The following is a 15,764-nucleotide window of genomic DNA, read 5'->3' as shown; positions in this document are numbered from 1 at the left end:
AACAATTCTTGCCCATATTTACTGTTTTATTTGTCAATGATTCTTTGCACTGAATTTGCTGCTGCTCTATTTATGTATTAGCCTGTAATCAAACGAAAAAAGCCTTCTTAACATTCACCAGTTTAATGTTACAAGGGTTTACAAAGCTGGGAAATGGCCATTTAACACAAATTGTATCAAAGATCTTCCACTTTTCACCTCCAGTTTATATAAAGCTCAGCGCTAAAGACAAAGAGTTTTTACTTCTGCAATAAAGTGTCACTTGTTTCCATTTTCGTCTTGACTGTTTCTATCCTCTGCTCTCCAGGGGGATTCAGAGGGATTTTTGTTCTTTGTTTGTCCAAATTCAGAAGGTTCCAACTCCTCTGCAGCAGCTGTCCTGGAGAAATTAATTGCTTTCAAAATCCTTCCCTCGTTTTTGAGACATGAGGAGAGACTGTTTAAACTAGCAGAGGGGTGAAACAAATAGGCAGGGAGTTATAATGGTCTGGAATTCAATGTCTGACAGGTTTCTGAAATCAGATTCAATATTAACTTTCAAAAGACAATTTGAGTCAAATTTCAACTACTCTTAGTTTTAGTAGAGAAGATCCCAGCATAGAAAGAGAAGTGTGAGAGAGAGAGATATGTCATAACGTAGGTGATCAAGAACTCAACACAAGTTATCAATGACTGTTTGAGTTTTATTTGATCCTGTTGTTTTATTTATACATCACAAATAATCACTCAATATAACGTTACAAACAGGAACGAGTTTCATGTTACAAATGTTCACATAGTAGAAAAATAGCCATTTTACAAAAGTTGCATTGAAATTATTTTATTCAGCATCTCAAGTTTACAATAAAGTAAATTCCTCAGATTTCTGGAAAATTTCAAACTTAGCTGGAGATTCTCCCATCATTAATGGATTAGATTAGATTAGAGATACAGCACTGAAACAGGCCCTTCGGCCCACCGAGTCTGTGCCGAACATCAACCACCCATTTATACTAATCCTCCACTAATCCCATATTCCTACCAAACATCCCCACCTGTCCCTATATTTCCCTACCACCTACCTATACTAGTGACAATTTATAATGGCCAATTTACCTACCAACCTGCAAGTCTTTGGCATGTGGGAGGAAACCGGAGCACCCGGAGAAAACCCACGCAGACACAGGGAGAACTTGCAAACTCCACACAGGCAGTTATTGCCTGCTCACCATCTCCATCTTCTGGTGGCCCTGTCTCACTGCAGTTACTGTGCCCCTCTCACCATCTCCATCTGCTGGTGTCCCTACTTTACTGCAGCTACTGTCCCAATCTCACCATCTCCATCTGCTGGTGGCCCTGTCTCACTGCAGTTATTGCCTTCTCACCATCTCCATCTGCTGGTGTGCCTCTCTCACTGCAGTTACTGTCCGTCCCTCACCATCGCCATCTGGTGGAGTCCCTGTCTCACTGCGGTTACTGCCCCTCTCACCATCGCCATCTGCTGGTGTCCCTGCCTCTCTGCAATTTCTGCCCCTCTCACCATCTCTATCTGCTGTTGTCCCTGTCTCACTGCAGCTACTGTCCCCCTCTCATCATCTCCATCATATAGTGTCCCTGTCTTACTGCAGTTCCTGTCCCCCCTCTCACCATCCCCAAATGCTGGTGTCCCTGTCTGACTGCAGCTACTGGCCCACTCTCACCAACTCACATTCACTGTGACTTTCAGCTTTGAACACTGGCGGCGTTTGTTGACATTGCAACCACTAGGCGGCGCTGTACTGGCACATGCGCAAACGTACACTGTTCCAGTTGAACATCAGGATGAGCCACGTTCAGGGCAGCTGCCAGGACGAAAGATGGCGCCGGTCAAATAATCACAAAGGCGGGTGGAGTGTGAGCGTGGTTGGGAGGGCGAGGGGGGAGGGGTTGGCGGGGAATGGGATTCAGTTCCAGTGTTTGAAACCCTTCAGCTCTGACTCTGATTTCACTAATTTAACAATGAGATTGAGAGGGTATTTCACCGCCTTCTGTAGCTCCTGTCTGAATTTATTCTGGGTCACAATATAAATACATGTGTTGGTGCAGGAACTGAGAAGCTGCAGCATCTTTGATGTTAGTTCTGTGATAAAGACAGGGTCAGTGTAGGAGGAATAATAATAAATATCTGTAATTCGAGTATAAATGATAAACACAACCCGGGTCACCCATAACAGTACAAAACTGCCGGATATACTGAAGAGTAAAATAATTGATTTCCTGCGATTCTCCATCTCTGGGTCCTTGTGATTCTCTGCATTGCTGTGGCGGCGGAATCCCCTGCGGACTTTACTGGAGAATAAAATCCGTCTGACAGTCAGAACATTGAGCAGCAACATCAGAAAGACCGGGACACAAGGGGTTAAAATGCGGTCAAACAATTCAAATGCCTCCCATATGGGGGAAGTAAAGAAGCTCAGTTTATAACTACAACCCATGGGAACATTATCAATAATGTCAGCTTGTTCCAGTGTAAAGTACCAGGGGAGAGACTCGAAACAGCCCAGCACACTCACTGTTCCTACAAGCACAGCCGCCGTTTTCTCGCTGCAATATTTTGTTTTCAGTTTCTCACAACAAATGGCCACAAATCGATCAAAGGTGAAAGCAACTGTGAGCCAGACAGAAACAACTGTGGATGCAGAAAACAGAACGAAAATGAGAGAACACATAGGAGTAATGTTCAGGAATGAATATGGGAAATAAATTAAAACAATCCCGTTCAATATGACATCAGTGATAACGACCAGGAGATCAGACACTGCCATTCCCACCAGGTAGACAGCGATACATTTGGAGAGACCGCACTTTCCTCGGGACAGGATCACAATCGCCACCAAGTTAACTGGAAGAGAGAGAAAAGGAAGCAGAGATATTACTGATTAGACCTGGAGACAAAGCAGCAGTTTGACAGGATCTGGGCTGAAATTTACAGCTTTGTTGCTGCATCGAGCGATGAAAACTAATTCACTAACCTGGGCAGTGCTTTGCCACAGTGAAATATTTGAAAACACAGTTATTAATAATGAATTGGGAAATTGATGCAGGAAGTGAATAAAGTCAGCACCGGATCTACTGGAAGTACTGAGTGGGGATGCAGTGCCAGTGGGGAAATGAGAAGGGGTTTTACAGAGATGGAATCCAATGTGTTAATAGGGAATTTGTCTCCAGACTGTTGTTTCGGAAGGTTTGGGGAGAGCGGGATTTGTAGCTGGTTTGTTGCTCTGGGTTCAGGGAACCGACAGGGAATGTTACCAAATCTAAAAGGCTGAAAACTGCAGCGATGAGTTTGAGTGTCAGCCATGATCTAGAATGGCGGAGCAGGCTAGAACGGCTGAACGGCCTCATCCTGCTTCTATGTTCCTGTATTCCTATCAGGTTGGGCGAGGCAGCTGGAGGTGGAGCCAGTGAGAGAGATTGGGAGGGACAGAATGAAAAGGACATTTTGGAGCAGGAGGGGAGACTGGAGCAGATGGTTTGGGAATGTGTATAAACTGAAGCGATGGATGAGGAGACTGAGGATTCAATACAGTGAGACGAGAGGCTGAGAATCACAGGGAGAGACTGCAGCAGAGTGTTAGAGGAAATCTAATCTATAGATCCCAGTAATACAACTCAATTAATACATTCAAACGATAATCCCAGTGGTTATTGGTGTTGGAGAACAGTTCATTGTTTCTACAACATAGTCAATATATTTAATTTGCAAAGGCTATTAAATATAAATGTGAATATATTTCTGATATCAGCCTCGCTCTTCATTGAACTCAGCAGTCACGGAGATTTTAAAGTGGGATATTTAAATAATGAATCACCACCAGTGAAGAACTGATTCTGTTCTCTTTAATCAGTCACGAAGTAAGGAATAGGAACTTTCTATAAAGCAAAATGAGGACCTGACAGAAATCAACACAGAGGATCAAGTCCAACAAGAAAATGAACACAATCTGACAGCAGGCAATTCAACTAATATGTTTTCTCACTAATTGTTCTGGACATTCCAGCACTTTATGACTGTTCTTAACGGAGATGCTTGATTTGAATGGTCTCAGTGCACTGAATAATCCAGTAACAATGCCACGGTTACAGAAACAAATACCATCAAGGACATAATACAACTCCTGCAGGACTGAAAGAACAGACAGTGAGGAGATTCGATCAGTAAATTGCTGGAAAAGAACAGGCGGCTGTGTAACACGCACAGTGAGAAATAATACCGAGTACAGCAGTACAGTTAACATCGATTTACGCCACTAACAGCTGAGATACTGCTTACCAGCAACTCCAATTGCTGCAAGTACAGGAAAGTAAATGAATATGAACTGAAAGATTACTGGATATCCCATTTCTATGAGAAGCAGAGACTTCGATTAGCCTGGAATCCACAGCTCCAGCAGGCACTCTGAGCTGGTTCGTTACAATGGGTCCTGATTTATACAGGAGACAAGTCTCCACTGACACGGTTATACTCCTGATCATTGCTATTAGTTACACTCACCTGAACAAACACATTACATTAGCGATTTGACTCTGATGTATATAATATGGTGGATTAAACACAATCATTTCAATGTCAATGACATTTTCTGAGTAAGACCTCTCTTGGAATAAACCTGTAAACTGTACTCATACTGGACGGATGCTATAATTATGAGTGGCATCATTTACATGTTCCACATGATTGTAATGACCTTGTTCACTCCTGTATAGACAGAGAGAGAGAGAGAGAGAGAGAGAGAGAGAGAGAGAGAGAGAGAGAGAGAGAGAGAGAGAGAGAGAGAGAGAGAGAGAGAGAGAGAGAGAGAGAGAGAGAGAGAGAGAGAGAGAGAGAGAGAGAGAGAGAGAGAGAGAGAGAGAGAGAGAGAGAGAGAGAGAGAGAGTAAGAGTAAAGATAGAAACATAGAGAGAGACACAGACAGAGAGTGGGGAGATTACAGCAGCACCTTTAGGTCAGTTATTTTAACTTTCGTGGTGGGAAAACATCTAGAAAAAATAATTCGGATCAATATCAGTAGTCACATGGACAAATGTGAGTTAATTAAGGAAAGGCATTATGGATTTCTGAAAGGAAATGTTTAACTAACTGACTGGAGTTTTTTAGGAGATAACAGAGAGGGTTGATGAGGGCAATGGTGTCGTTGTGGTCGACATGAACTTCTAAAAGGCGTTTGATACAATGTCACACAACAGACGTGTGAGAAAACATGTCGCTCATAGAATAAATGGGACGGTAGCAACATGGATATGGAATTGGCTGAGTGACAGGAAACAAGGAATAATGGTTAATGAATGCTTTTCAGTCTGGGTGAAAGTTTGTATTGGAGTTACCCAGGGGTCAGTGTCGGGACCCTTGCTTTTCCTGACCTAGACCTTGGTGTACAGGGAACAATTTCGAAGTTTGCTACGAAACTTGGAAGCATTGTGAACTGTGAGGAGGACAGTGACGAACTTCAGAAGGACATAGACAAGTTAGTGGAATGGGCAGACAGGTGGCAGATGACGAACAATGCATAGAAATGTGAAGTGGTTCATTTTGGTAGGAAGAACATGGAGAGACAATATAGAATAAAGGGAACAATTCCAAAGGGGTGCAGGAGCAGAGGGACCTGGGTGTATTTGTGCATAAGTCATTGAAAGTGGTAGGAAAGGTTGAGAGAGCAGTTAATAAAGCGTACAGTATCTTGGGATTTATTAATAGGGGAACAGAGTACGAGAGCAAGGAGGTTATGTTGAACTTGTATAAGACACTAGTTCGTCCTCAGCTGGAGTATTGCGTCCATATCTGAGTGCCACACTTTAGGAAAGACGTGAGGGCATTGGAGAGAGTACAGAAGAGATTCACGAGAATGATTCCAGGGATGAGGAATTTCAGTTTTGACGATAGATTGGAGAAGTTAGGACTGTTTCCCTTGGAGAAGAGAAGGCTGAGAGGTGACTTGATCGTGGTATCAAAAATCATGAGGGGTCTGGACAGAGGAGATAGAGAGACACTGTTCCCACTTGTGAAAGGATCCAGTATCAGAGGAGAAAGATGGAAAATATTTGCTAAGAGAAGCAAAAGTGACATGAGGTAAAACCTTTTCATGCAGTGAGTGATTCATGTGTGGAATATGGTGCTTGAGACCGTGGTGGAGGCAGGTTCAATTGAAGCATTCAAAAGGGAATGAGACTGTGATGCGAAAAGGAAGAATGCGCTGGGTTATGGGGACAAGGCGGGGAATGGAACTGAGAGAATTGCACTCTCTGAAAACCAGTTCAGACATGATGGGACGAATGGCCTCGTTCTGCACTGTAACAATTCTGAGACGGGCAGTGAAAGAGAGACAGGGAGAGGCAGAGAGAGAGGAAGAGAGAGAAAGTGTGTGAGAGAGACAGAGAGACAGAGACAGAAAGGGAGAGACAGAGGGAGGGAGACGCAACGGCAGAGAGAGAAGGAGAAGCAGAGAGAGGGAGACACAGAAAGACCGAGGGTGACAGAGAGACAGAGACATAGAGCGAGAGAGAATGACAGAGAGGGAGATAGAGAAGGAGAGATAGTGGGAGGGGTGGAAGGTGTGAGAGAGAAAGAGATATTGTTATGGATTGAGACAGAATAAGAGGGAGAGTGAGAGGGAGAGAAAGTGACAGAGAGAGGGAGAAAAAGACACAGAGACAGACAGAGAGAAGGAGAGGCAGAGAGAGAGAAAGAGAGAGAGAGAGAATCTCACTTTGGAGTTAGACGAAAAACAGACCTAATCAGTGACTCTCCCAGTGGAGATATTACAATGACAGACCCACTCAGTGACTCACACCGCGGAGATATTATAACAACAGAGCCACTCAACGACTCTCCTTTTGGAGTTAATAAAATAACAGAGCAAATCAGCAACACTGTCTGCATAAAATATTATAATAACAGACCCACACAGTAACTCTTGCTGTGGAAATACTATAATAACAACCCCCCCTCAGTGACTCACCCTGTGGAGATACTGTCATAACAGACCCACTCAGTGACTCTCCCTGTGGAAATACTGGAATAACAGACCCAATCAGTGACTCTCCCTGTGGAGATACGAGAATAACAGACCCACTCAGTGACTCTCCCGGTGGAGATACGAGAATAACAGACCCAATCAGTGACTCTCCCATTGGAGATTCTATAAAACAGATCTACGCATTGACTCTCCCTGTGGAGATACTATTGTTGCAGACCCACTCAGTGACTCTCCCTGTGGAAATGCTACAATAACAGACCCACGCAGTGACTCTCCCTGTGGAGATTCCAGAAAACAAATCCACTCAGTGAATCGCCCTCTGGTGAAATGGAAGTAACAGACCCACTCAGTGACTAGCCCAGTGGAGGTACTATAATAACTGACCCACTCAGTGACTCTCCCTGTGGAGATACTTTAATAGCAGACCCATCCAGTGACACTCCCTGTGGAGATTCTGTAAAACAGATCCACTCAGTGACTCTCACAGGGGAAATTCTGTAATAACAGACCAATCAGTGACTCTCCCTCTGGAGATACTATAATAGAAGACCCACTCAGTGTCTCTCCCTGTGGAGAAAATAAAATAACGGACTCAATCAGTGACTCTCCCAGTACAGATTCTATAAAAAAGACCCACTCAGCGGCTCTCCCGGTGGCTATACTATAATAACCGACCCACTCTGTGACTCTCCCAGTGGAGATTCCATAATAACAGACCCACTCAGTGACTCTCCCAGTGGACATACTATAATAACAGACCAACTCAGTGACTCTCCCTGTGGAGATAATATAATAACAGACCCACTCAGTGACTCTCCCTGTGGAGACACTATAACAACAGACCCACTCAGTGACTCTCCCTCTGGTGATTCTACAATAACACCCACTTAGTGACTCTCCCTTTGGAGATTCTATAAAACAGACCCACTCAGTGACTCTCCCTGTGGAGATACCGAAATAGCAGACACACTCAGTGACTCCCCCCGTGGAGATACTATTAAAACAGATCCACTCAGTGACTCTCCCTCTGGTGATATGGAAGTAACAGACCAACTCAGTGTATCTCCATTTGTAGATACTAAAATAACAGACCCACTTAGTGACTCTCCCTGTGGAGATACTATAGTAACATACCCACTCAGTGACCCTCCCTGTGGAAATTCTATAAAGAGACCTTTTGAGTGACTGTCCCTGTGGAGATTCCATGAAACAGATCGACTCAATGACTCTGCTATGGTGATATGGAAGAAAAAGATCCACTCAGTGACTCGCCCTGTTCTTTTCTTTCTTTCTTTTGGGCCTCCTTATCTCGAGAGACAATGGATACGCGCCTGGAGGTGGTCAGTGGTTTGTGAAGCAGCGCCTGGAGTGGCTATAAAGGCCAATTCTGGAGTGACAGGCTCTTCCACAGGTGCTGCAGAGAAATTTGTTTGTTGGGGCTGTTGCACAGTTGGCTCTCCCCTTGCGCCTCTGTCTTTTTTCCTGCCAACTACTAAAACTCTTCGACTCGCCACAATTTAGCCCTGTCTTTATGGCTGCCCGCCAGCTCTGGCGAATGCTGGCAACTGACTCCCACGACTTGTGATCAATGTCACACGATTTCATGTCGCGTTTGCAGACGTCTTTATAACGGAGACATGGACGGCCGGTGGGTCTGATACCAGTGGCGAGCTCGCTGTACAATGTGTCTTTGGGGATCCTGCCATCTTCCATGCGGCTCACATGGCCAAGCCATCTCAAGCGCCGCTGACTCAGTAGTGTGTATAAGCTGGGGATGTTGGCCGCTTCAAGGACTTCTGTGTTGGAGATATAGTCCTGCCACCTGATGCCAAGTATTCTCCGAAGGCAGCGAAGATGGAATGAATTGAGACGTCGCTCTTGGCTGGCATACATTGTCCAGGCCTCGCTGCCGTAGAGCAAGGTACTGAGGACACAGGCCTGATACACTCGGACTTTTGTGTTCCGTGTCAGTGCGCCATTTTCCCACACTCTCTTGGCCAGTCTGAACATAGCAGTGGAAGCCTTACCCATGCGCTTGTTGATTTCTGCATCTAGAGACAGGTTACTGGTGATAGTTGAGCCTAGGTAGGTGAACTCTTGAACCACTTCCAGAGCGTGGTCGCCAATATTGATGGATGGAGCATTTCTGACATCCTGCCCCATGATGTTCGTTTTCTTGAGGCTGATGGTTAGGCCAAATTCATTGCAGGCAGACGCAAACCTGTCGATGAGACTCTGCAGGCATTCTTCAGTGTGAGATGTTAAAGCAGCATCGTCAGCAAAGAGGAGTTCTCTGATGAGGACTTTCCGTACTTTGGACTTCGCTCTTAGACGGGCAAGGTTGAACAACCTGCCCCCTGATCTTGTGTGGAGGAAAATTCCTTCTTCAGAGGATTTGAACGCATGTGAAAGCAGCAGGGAGAAGAAAATCCCAAAAAGTGTGGGTGCGAGAACACAGCCCTGTTTCACACCACTCAGGAGAGGAAAGGGCTCTGATGAGGAGCCACCATGTTGAATTGTGCCTTTCATATTGTCATGGAATGAGGTGATGATACTTAGTAGCTTTGGTGGACATCCGATCTTTTCTAGTAGTCTGAAGAGACCACGTCTGCTGACGAGGTCAAAGGCTTTGGTGAGATCAATGAAAGCAATGTAGAGGGGCCTGTGGTGATATGGATGAAAAAGACCCACTCAGTGACTCGCCCTGTGGATATTCTATAAAACAGACCCACTCAGTGACTCTCCCTGTGCAGATACTATAGTAACAGTCCCACCCAGTGACTCTCCTTGAGGAGATACTATGATAACAGACCAACTCAGTGACTCTCCTTGTTGAGATACTATAATAACAGACCCACTCAGTGACTCTCCCTGTGGAGATTCTATAATACAGATCCACTCAGAGACTCTCCCTGTGGTGATATGGAAGTAACAGACCCACTCAGTGACTCGCCCTGTCGAGATAATATCATAATAGACCCACTCAGTCACTCTTCCTGTCGAGATACTATAATAACAGACCCATTCATTGACTCTCCCTTTGGAGATACTATAATAACAGGCCCACTCAGTGACTCTCCCTTTGGAGATACTATAATAACAGACTAACTCAGTGACTCTCCCTGTGGAGATAATAAAATAACAGACCCTCTCAGTGACTCTCCTCCGTGGAGATACTATAATAACAGACCTACTCAGTGACTCTTCCTGAGGTGATGACTATAATAGCAGAGCCACTCAGTGACTCCACCTGTGGAGATACGATAATAATAGCCCGACTCAGAGAATCTCCCTGTGGAGATACTATGATATCAGACACACTCAGTGACTCTACCTGCGAAGTTTCTATAAATCAGATCCCTTCAGTGACTCTCCCTGTGGTGATATGGAAGTAACAGACCCACTCAGTGACTCCCCCTGCGGAGCTCCTACAATAAAAGACCAACTCAGTGACTCTCCCTGTGGAGATACTATAATAACAGACACACTCAGTGACTCGCCCTGCGGAGATACTACAATAAAAGACCCACTCAGTGACTCTCCCTTTGGAGATACTATAATAACAGACCCACTCAATCTATCTCCCAGTGGGGATACTAGAATAACAGACCCACACAGTGACTCTGCCTGTGGGGATACTATAATAGCAGACCCACTCAGTGACTCTCCCTGTGGAGATACTATAATAACAGACCCACTCAGTGACTCTCCCTGTGGAGATTGCGTAAAACAGATCCACTCAGTGACTCTCCCGATGGTGATATGGAAGTAACAGACCCACTCAATGACTCTCCCAGCAGAGATTCAGTAATAACAGACCCACTCAGTGATACTCACTCTGGAGATACTATCATAACAGACCCACTCAGTGCCTTTCCCTGTGGTGATACTGTAATTACAGACCCACTCAGTGACTCTCCCTCAGGAGATACAATAATAACAGACCCGTTCAGTGACTCTCCCTGTGGAAATACAATCCAGCAGACCCACTCAGTGACTCTCCCTGTGGTGATACTTTAATATCAGACCCACTCTGTGACTCTCGCTGTGGAGATACTATAATAACAGACCCACTCCGTGACTTTCCCTGTGGAGATACTGTAATAACAGACCCACTCAGTGACTCTCCCTGTGGAGATTCTATAAAAAAGTCCCACTCAGTGACTGTACCGCTGGTGATACTGTAATAACAGATCCACTCAGTTACCCTATCTGTGGAGATACGAAAATAGCAGACCCACTCAGTGTCTCTCCCTGTGGAGATTCTTAGAAACAGATCCACTCAGTGACTCTCCCTGTGGTGATATGGAAGTAACAGATCCACTAAGTAACTCGCCCTGCGGAGCTACTACAATAAAAGACCGACTCAGTGACTCTCCTTGTGGAGATACTATAGCAGATCCACTCAGTGAATCTCCCTGTGAAGATTCCGTAAAACAGACCCACTCAAATACTCTCTCGATGGTGATATCGAAGTAACAGACCCACTCAATGACTCTCCCAGCAGAGATTCCGTAATAAACGACCTACTCAGTGACACTCACTCCGGAGATACTATAATAATAGACCCACTCAGTGACTCTCCCTGTGAAGATACTATATTAACAGACCCACTCAGTGACTCGCTCTGTGGAGATTCTAGGAAACAGATCCACTCAGTGACACTCCTGTGGTGATATGGAAGAAAAATACCCACTGAGTGACTCGCCTTGTGGAGATACCATAACAACAGAGACACGAGGTGACTCTTATTGTGCAGATACTTTAATAACAGACCCACTCAGGGACTCTTCCAGTGGAGATACAATAACAACAGACCCACTCAGTGACTCTCCCGGTGGATATATGATATTAACATACCCACTCTGTGGCACTCCCTGCGGAGATATGGATGAAAAAGACCCACTCAGTGACTCGCCCTGTGGAGATTCCATAAAACAGACCCACTCAGTGATCTCCCTGTGCACATACTGTAGTAACAGACCCACTCAGTGACTCTCCTTGAGGGGATACTATGATAACAGACCAACTCAGTGACTCTCCTTGTTGAGATACTATAATAACAGACCCACTCAGTGACTCTCCCTGTGGAGATTCTATAATACAGATCCACTCAGAGACTCTCCCTGTGGTGATAAGGAAGTAACAGACCCACTCAGTGACTCGCCCTGTCGAGATAATATCATAACAGACTCACTCAGTCACTCTTCCTGTCGAGATGCTATACTAACAGACCCACTCAGTGACAATCCCTGTGGAGATACTATAATAACAGGCCCACTCAGTGACTCTCCCTTTGGAGATACTATAATAACAGACTAACTCAGTGACTCTCCCTGTGGAGATACTATAGTAACAGACCCTCTCAGCGACTCTCCTCCGTGGAGATACTATAATAACAGACCTAATCAGTGACTCTTCCTGAGGTGATGACTGTAATAGCAGAGCCAGTCAGTGACTCTACCTGTGAAGATACTATGATATCAGACCCACTCAGTGACTCCCCCTGTGGAGATACAATAATAACAGACCCACACAGTGACTCTCCCTGTTGTGACACGGAAGTAACAGACCCACTCAGTGACTCGCCCTGTGGAGATACTATAATAACAGCCCCACGCAGTGACTCGCCCTCTGGAGATGCTATTATAACAGACCCAGTAAGTGACTCTGCCAGTGGAGATACTATAATAACATACCCATTCAGTGACTCTCCCGGTGGGGATACAACAATGACAGATCCACTCAGTGACTCTCCCTGCGGAAATGCTATAATAACAGACCCACTCGGTGACTCTCCCTGACCAGATACTATGATAACAGACCCACTCAGTTTCTCTTCCTCTGGAGATTACATATTAACCCATCCACTCAGAGTCTAACCCAGTGAAGATACTCTAATAACCGGCCCACGCAGTCTCTCCACATGTGGAAATTTTATCATAACAGACCAAACAGGGACTCTCACTGTGGAGATGCTGTAATAAGGGACCCACTCAGTGACAGTCCCTGTGTTGCTACGAAAGTAACAGACCCACTCATTGACTCGCACAGCGGAGATTCTATAATAACTGACCCACTCAGTGACTCTCCCAGGGAAGGTTCTGTAATAACAGACCCAATCAGTGACTCTCCCTCTGGAGATACTATAATAGCGGACCCACTCAGTGACTCCCTATGTGGAGATTCGATATAACAGACCCACTCAGTGACTCTCCCGATAGTGATGTGGAAGTAACAGACCCACTCATTGACTCTCCCTGTGGTGATACTATCATAACAGACGCACTCAGTTACTCTCCCTGTGGAGATACTATAACAACAGACCCACTCAGTGACGCTCCCTGTGGAGATGCAATAATGAGAGACCAACTAAGTGACTCTCCCAGTGGTGGTTCTATAAAAGAGATCCACTCAGTGCCTCTCCCTGTGGAGATCCTATAAAACAGACCCACTCAGTGAATCCCCCTGTGGAGATACGATAATGACAGACCCACTCAGTGACTCTCCCTCTGGAGATTCTATAAAACAGATCCACTCAGTGACTCTCCCTGTGGTGACATGGAAGTAACAGACCGACTCAGTGACTCGCCCTGTGGAGATACTATTATAACAGACCCACTCAGTGACTCTTCCTGTCGAGATACTATAATAACAGACCCACTCAGTGACTCTCCCTCTGGAGATTCTATAAAACAGATCCACTCAGTGACTCTCCCTGTGGTGACATGGAAGTAACAGACCGACTCAGTGACTCGCCCTGTGGAGATACTATTATAACAGACCCACTCAGTGACTCTTCCTGTCGAGATACTATAATAACAGACCCACTCAGTGACTCTCCCTCTGGAGATTCTATAAAACAGATCCACTCAGTGACTCTCCCTGTGGTGACATGGAAGTAACAGACCGACTCAGTGACTCGCCCTGTGGAGATACTATTGTAACAGACCCACTCATTGACTCTCCCTGCGGAGATACTATAATAGCAGACACACTCAGTGACTCTACCTGCGAAGATTCTGTAAATCAGATCCCCTCAGTCACTCTCCCTGTGGTGATATGGAAGTAACAGACCCACTCAGTGACTCGCCCTGCGGAGATACTACAATAAAAGACCGACTCAGTGACTCTCCCTGTGGAGATACTACAATGAAAGACCCACTCAGTGACTCTCCCTGTGGAGATACTATAATAACAGACCCACTCAGTGTCTCGCCCTTCCGAGATACTACAATTAACGACCCACTCAGTGACTCTCCCTGTGGAGATACTATAATAACAGACCCACTCAGTGACTCTCCTTGTGGAGATACTAGAATAACAGACCCACTCAGTGACTCTCCCCTTGGAGATTCTGTAAAACAGACCCAGTCATTGACTCTCCCTGTGGAGATACTATGATAGCAGAAGCACTCAGTGACACTGCCCGTGGAGAGAGAATATTAACAAACTCACTCAGTGACTCTCCTAAGGATGTACTGCAATAACAGACCCACTCAGTGAATCTCCCTGTGCAGATACGATAGCAAAAGACCCACCATGTGACTCTCCCTGTGGAGATACTGCAAAACGGATCCAGTCAGTGTCTCTCCCTCTGGTGATATGGAAGTAACAGACCCACTCAGTGACTCTCCCTGTGGAGAAACTATAATAACAGACTCACTCAATGACTCTCCTTACGGAGATTCGAGAAAACAGATCCACTCAGTGACTCTCCCTGTGGTGATATGGAAGTAACAGACCCACACAGTGACTCGCCCTGTCGATATACTATAATAACAGACTCACTCAGTGACTTTCCCTGTGGAGAAACTATAATAACAGACGCACCCAGTGACTCTCCCTGTGGAGTTTCTGTAAAACAGACCCACTTAGTGACTCACCCTGTGGAGATTCTATAAAACAGACCCACTTAGTGACTCACCCTGTGGAGATTCTATAAAACAGATCCACTCAGTGACTCTTCCTCTGGTGAAATCGAAGGAACAGGCACACTCAGTGACTCGCCCTGTGGAGATACGATAATAACTGACCCACTCAGTGACTCTCCCTGTGGAGATTCTATAATAACAGACCCACTCGGTGACTCTCCCTGATGAGATACTATGATAGCAGACCCACTCAGTTTCTCTTCCTCTGGAGATTTCATTGTAATAGATCCACTCAGAGACTAACCCAGTGAAGATACTCTAATAAACGGCCCACGCAGTTTCTCCCCATGCGGAAATTTTATCAGAACAGACCAAACAGGGACTCTCCCTTTCGAGATACTGAAATAAGGGACCCACTTAATGAGTCTACCTGTGTTGCTACGGAAGTAACAGACCCACACAATGACTCGCATATCGGAGATTCTATATTAACTGAACCACTCAGTGACTCTCCCAGGGGAGGTTCTGTAATAACAGACCCAATCAGTGACTCTCCCTCTGGAGATTCTATAAAACAGACCCACTCAGTCACTCTCCCTATTGTGATGTGGAAGTAGCAGACCCACTCAGTGACAGTCCCTGTAGAGATTTTATAAAACAGACCCAATCAGTGACTCTCCCTGTGGTGATACTATAATAACAGACCCACTCAGTTACTCTCCCTGTGGAGATACTATAATAACAGACCCACTCAGTGACGCTCCCTGTGGAGATACTATAGTAAGAGACCCACTCAGTGACTCTCCCAGTGGAGATTCTATAAAACAGATCCACTCAGTGACTCTCCCTGTGGAGATCCTATAAAACAGACCCTCTCAGTGGATCACCTGTGGAGATA

The sequence above is a fragment of the Heterodontus francisci genome, unplaced genomic scaffold, assembly GCF_036365525.1.
Source record: "Heterodontus francisci isolate sHetFra1 unplaced genomic scaffold, sHetFra1.hap1 HAP1_SCAFFOLD_49_2, whole genome shotgun sequence".
NCBI lineage: Eukaryota > Metazoa > Chordata > Chondrichthyes > Heterodontiformes > Heterodontidae > Heterodontus > Heterodontus francisci.
This window is presented reverse-complemented; position numbering follows the sequence as displayed.